A 6,000-nucleotide genomic window follows, 5' to 3' on the forward strand; every position below is an offset into this window, starting at 1 on the left:
CACCCCAGCTTCAGGGACTTCAAAAAACCTGTTAAAATCCATAAGAGGCCTTAGAACACACAGTAAAAATACAACCGTAAAAGAGATATTTAATGTTTAATATTATGCCTTAAATACATAGGTATATATACGTGTGTGTGTGTGTGTATGTATAGATATATATATGTATATATATGTATATATATGTATATATATATACACACACCAGCCTCAGGAGCTTCAAAAACATGTTAAAATCCATAAGAGGCCTTAGAACATACAGTAAAAATGCAATATAAAAATATAAAAATATATTTAATGTATAACAATATGTATTAAATATTGTTTATATATATATATTTTTAATGTATGTGTATATATATATATATATATATATATATATATATATATATATATATATATATATTTATTTATTTATTTATATATATTTATATATATTTATATATATATATACATCCCAGCATCAGGGGCTTCAAAAAACCTGTTAAAATCCATAAGAGGCCTTAGAACACAGAGTAAAAATCCCCATGAAAGGAGCAGGGGCAGATCAGTGCCCAAGGAAGGAACGCTGCTGTTCCAAGGGCCCTTTTCCTTTAACTGCTGCTCCCCAGCCTGGCCCGAGTCAGCAGGGCAGAATTCTCTGTGCCTTATATGGCTTGTTCTGAAATTATTATTTTTTTTTTTAACGACTCCACGGATTTTTTTTCATTCTCTAATCACACAAAAAACTTGTTCACATAATTGTCTTCATTAAGTGAAATCATCAGGGCGCGTGAGAAACATCCTGGGCCTGGCTCTGCTGTGGAAAACCTTCCCATGGAATCCTCACCGAGTGAATTTGTATTTTTTGAATCCTCACCAAGTGAATTTGTATTTTATTTAAATTTCAGTTCCTATCCCAGGGGCTCTCAGAGGGCCTTGCCCAGCACCTCACAAAGTCCTGGGGCTCGTTCTTGAATAAAGGGGGTCACAATTATGAGGGCTGATGGTTTGGGGCTGTTTTAAGACTGGTTTGGGGCTGTTTTGGGGCAGGTGTTAGGGCTGGTTTGGAGCTCTTTTGGAGCTGGTTTAGGGCCATTTTGGACCTATTTTGGGGCGGATTTAGGGCTGGTTTTGAGGCTGTTTTGGAGCAGGTTTGGAGCTGGTTTTGGGCCTGGTTTGGGGGCTGGTTTGGAGCTGGTTTGGGGCTGGTTTGGGGCTGGTTTTTAGGCTGATTTAGGTCTGGTTTGGGGAGGTTTGAGGCTGTTTTGGGGCTGGTTTTGGGGCTGTTTTGGGACAAGAGATGGGACTGATTTTGGGACTGGTTTGGATCTGTTTTGGGGCTGTTTTAGGGCTGGTTTGGGGCCGTGTTGGACCCGTTTTGGGGCAGATTTAGGGCTGGTTTTGGGTCTGTTTTGGGGCTGTTTTGGACCTATTTTGGAGCTGGCTTGGGGTGATTTTGAGCCTGGTTTGGAGCTGATTTAGGGCTGGTTTGAGGCTGTTTTGGGCTGGGTTTTGGGGCTGTTTTGGAGCTGGTTTTGGGCTGTTTTTGAGGCTGTTTCAGGGCTGTTTTGGGACAGGAGATGGGGCTGGTTTTGGGGCTGGTTTAGACATGTTTAGAGGCTGGCTTGGGGCTGTTTTGGGGGCTGTTTTTGGGACAGGGGGATGGGGCTGGTTTGGGGCTGTTTTGTGGCTGTTTTGGGCCTGGTTTGGGGCTGTTTTAGACCTGTTTAGGGGCTATTTGGGGGCTGTTTTGAGCCTGGTTTTGGGCCTGCTTTGGGGCTGCTTGGGGGCTGGTTTTGGGGCAAGTTTTGTGGCAGGTTTGGAGCTGTTTTGGGGCTGTTTTGAAGCCTGCAGAAACCCAGAGGGGTTAAACCCAGCCCCGTGAGGGACCCAGGCCCTGCCAGGCCGGGCAGAATCCCCTCCCACCACCTTGTTCAGAGCTCCAAGTGCTGAAAAGAAATTCCCAAAGTCTTCCGCTTGTTTGGCAAGCGACAGAGAAATATTTCTGTTTGCACTTAGCAACACCCTGAATCAGAATTTTTAGTACAAAATCAGTTTAGGGAGCCTTTCCTGGTACTCCAAGCTCTTCCCAACAGTTTCTCTCTGGCTTCTTGCCTTTTAGAAATCTGCAGGGCTGAGAAATTTTTCAGGGGACTCCACTCAGGGAAAGATGTCCAGAGCTTCCTTTTGCTCTTTCGGAGTGTCTTCCTCGGTTTTTTAAAAATAAATTTATAGGAAAGCCAGGATAGCACTAAAAATACCTCCAAATTAACATGGGAGCATGGAAATAGAAGTATATTAAATGACTGCAGTATGTTGGGGTTTTTTTGCTTTATGACAGAAAACAGAGCTGTGCTGTCTGCATACAAAGATGGGAACTTTTCTATTTTCTGTCTCAAATATGAGTTATATAGTAAGTATTTCATACTTTATTTTACATATTAGAACAAATATAAATTATTGACTCTAAATAATGAATATAAAATATTAAGTACTCAAATAATTATATTGAACTGTTTCATACAATATCATAGAGCATAATATTTATATATGGAAATTATCTATAATATTATATATTTCCACATATAATATACAATATACTATATACAATATACTATATACTATATACTGCATACTGTATACTATATAATATAAGGGTATATTTTTATATGTTATATAATAATATAATATATTCTATTCTATTATATATTATAATATAATGAATAATATATAATATAGGAAATATTTTACCATTATGTACTCAACAAATGCACTTATTAAAAGAGATAATGTAAAAATTGATAAAGTTTTTACCTTCTCAAGGCAATGTTGCCCTCTGAGCTGCCATCTGAATTCACACAGCTTTTCATCTACTTTGGCTTAGAATTAGAGCAAGGAATTTAAGAGCTGACCTTGCTGCAGTTCAATAGAAAAACATTAAATATGGATCCCAGTCCTGAATATTGTCTTTTACTATCTGCAAAGTTCTTGCTTTATTAAAAAAACAAAGCAGGGCAGAAGGGAAAACTGGTAAAACAGTTTCAAGGCAGCTGCCTGGAATTTTTCATGGTAATTAGCTCAGTTTATAGACTTCAGAACTATAAACAAGACTCATTAAATAGAGCAGAATGGCATTGTCTAAATTTACAAAACTCCAGATCAGCATTTGTGAGCCCTCAGGAAGGCATTTAGCCCTCATCCTAATCAGATATAGCGGTTTAAAACCCCCCAAAAAGGGTGAGGTGGATCTCTATTGTTGTTTTATCAATGATAGCATCTTTAATCAGAGTAAAATGATGCACACAGGCTTTGAAACACAGGATCCAGGGCTGGTCTCTGTAGTTGTGCCAACAACAAACTCAGTTCCATGTTCTGGTGTGTTGCACTTGACTGCCTGTCTCCTCAGTTTAAGGGATGTGGCCTGAGGCCACGGCCATGATAGAGAACTATAAATAACCCTGGCAAACAACTGACTCTGGAATTCTCTCAGGAACTGGCAGAAAACAATTCTAGATCTGCAAATGCATTAAACTGCAAGGGTGAGCTTTGTGCTGCACCTTTGGTGGGACCTTTAGGAGAGAATTGAAACCTTGGGCCAAGGTTCACATGTGGGTGAACATGGAATTCACATGTGGGCCATCAAAACATGGAATTATGGAATCCCAGAATTACAGATGCCCAGAATCCCAGACTGGGTTGGGTTGGAAGGACCTTAAAGGCCATCCCATCCCATCCCATCCCATCCCATCCCATCCCATCCCATCCCATCCCATCCCATCCCATTCCATGGATCCCATCCCATCCCATCCCATCCCATCCCCTTCCTGCCATGGCAGGGACACCTTCCACCATCCCAGGCTGCTCCAAGCCCCATCCAGCCTGGCCTTGGACACTTCCAGGGATCCAGGGGCAGCCACAGCTTCTCTGGGCACTTTGTGCCAGGGCCTCTCCACCCTCCCAAAAATACATTTTCTGGAACATGGCTCTGTGTTTTCTCTGGGAAAAAATCAAATATCTGTGAGGAAATGTTATAATTTTTCTATCCAGAAGCAGAACTGAGGAGCAGGAGCCATCATCAGGCTTCCCTTTTCCTCAAGACAGAAAGTCAGCAGCTCTCAGAGAGGAGCTGGGGATCCCTTGGGCATCCCTTGGCTCTGGGTGTAGCAGCATCACCTCCCCAAACTGCAGAGTTCAGGGAGAAAAACTGCTGTGCCCTGACACAAACAGCATGATATTTACACAATATTTGTCAATTAAAAATAAAAAATTACTGCAGTGGGAGATCTGAGAGCTCCAACACTGCCAAAAGATTAGAAGCTAAATATATTTTGAGTAGAAATATTGGACTTTGATGAGCCTTGTCAGTCCCTCCCAGTTTGGGATTTCCTATGATTCAATATTTTAACTGATTAATTTACCAAAATATTGCAGAAATGGCCAACCTAGCACAGAGCAGGGATGTTCCTACCAGAGCAGAGGTTTGGTACAGCTGAGCTGAGTGAAATCCTGTGCTCTGATGAAATATTGATCAATTCAGATATTGAGGAATTGTGTGGGCACCCCGCTCACATATTAGAACAAATATAAATTATGACTCTAAATACCAAATATAAAATATTAAGTACACCAAGGCTGTGCTTGCCCTGGTGGTTCTATGTTTGGCTGAACTGGAGCAAAAGGAGAGGAAAACCACAAGAATTTTTTAGAAATAACAATTTATAGGAGGGGAAACTGTAAATAGTTAAAGAGCTCAAGGTATTGAAGGGATAAAAATGCTAAAATCACAGAAAAGTTTAATACAGAATATCCTGAGCTGGAAGGGACCCACAAAGATGATCCAGCCCAGCTCTGAGGCACAGGACAACCCCAAACCCCACCCTGTGCCTGAGGGTGTTTTCCACCATGATGATCTTTCAAAGGCTCAGGACAGGAACAGGTAGTTGGATATGGTTATCCTTATGGGTCCCTCCTAATTTGAGATATTTTATTATTATTTAAGGAAATATTATGACTTGTGTGGGGTCACAGCCTGGAGAAGACTCTTGGTATGGCCTTGCTGAGCTTTCATCCACTTTGGGCCACTTTGATGGACACAGGTATCTCATCAAAACCCCAGCACCAGGAAAAATTAATTCAATATAGGTACTGGAATTGAAAGGATGACCTTAATTCAATACTTAATTCAAAATTGAAAATTAATTCAATATTGGTATTGGAGTTGAAAGGATGACCTGATTTCTGCTCTGATTTCTCTTTATTAAAGCCCATCTAATTTTTCTCTCTCCTCAGTTACAGTTGGATTATGACATTTCAAATCTCAGTGCTCTGCATGAGTTCCAGAAGCAGCTTGTGCCAGTGGGAAGGAGAAGTTAGCATCTGAATGAATCTCAGCCTCCTGTTTTGTCCTGGATGCTTGCTGTTCCCTTTTCAGATCTGGAAAGTTGCAGAATGACATATCTCTGGATTTTTTATGTTGTGATTCTTTTCTCCTAGGATCTATGCCCTGCTGGTTCTGGGAAACTTGTGACCTCTGCATTTTTAATTAGAACTCGTAACTTTTTCCATAGCAACATATTTTGATGCTGCAAATACAGAATCTGTCAAATCAAACAGCTCCTGGTCAGAAGAAATGCAAATATATAGAAATGCTGAGCAGTAATAAGATGTAGGATATGGCACAGTTAAGAAAAAAAATTAAAAGAGGCAATAAAAGAAGGATGGAAATCTTTGGTTAATTTCTGAGTTTGATTTTAGTAATTAATTAATCAATACAAATATTAAGTTGTTGTGTCAGTACCCACCTGGTACAAAGGAATGAACTGGTCTCAGGAAATATTTTAGATGTGGAAAAGTCTCTCTCACAGGGATGAGCAGTAGAAGCAAGTGGTGAAAGCAAAAGAAATCCTATGAAACAAAATCCAAGATCAGAATTTTAATTTCTGTTATATTAACAGAATAATGGAATTCAATAGGATGGGTTAAGGCAAATAATTTAGTAAAACCCAGCAATTCTAGATG

General features: G+C 40.1%; 1 long non-coding RNA gene across 1 annotated transcript; it reads left to right on the forward strand.

The window, feature by feature from the left end:
- The first annotated feature begins 1,835 nt into the window (after nucleotides 1–1,835).
- Nucleotides 1,836–5,717, forward strand: LOC141725293 (uncharacterized). The gene is made up of 2 exons (XR_012577158.1): nucleotides 1,836–2,395; nucleotides 5,272–5,717. It is a non-coding gene; the product is annotated as an uncharacterized LOC141725293 (long non-coding RNA).
- The last annotated feature ends 283 nt before the right edge of the window (nucleotides 5,718–6,000 follow it).

The sequence above is a fragment of the Zonotrichia albicollis genome, chromosome 28 (genome assembly GCF_047830755.1).
Source record: "Zonotrichia albicollis isolate bZonAlb1 chromosome 28, bZonAlb1.hap1, whole genome shotgun sequence".
Lineage (NCBI taxonomy): Eukaryota > Metazoa > Chordata > Aves > Passeriformes > Passerellidae > Zonotrichia > Zonotrichia albicollis.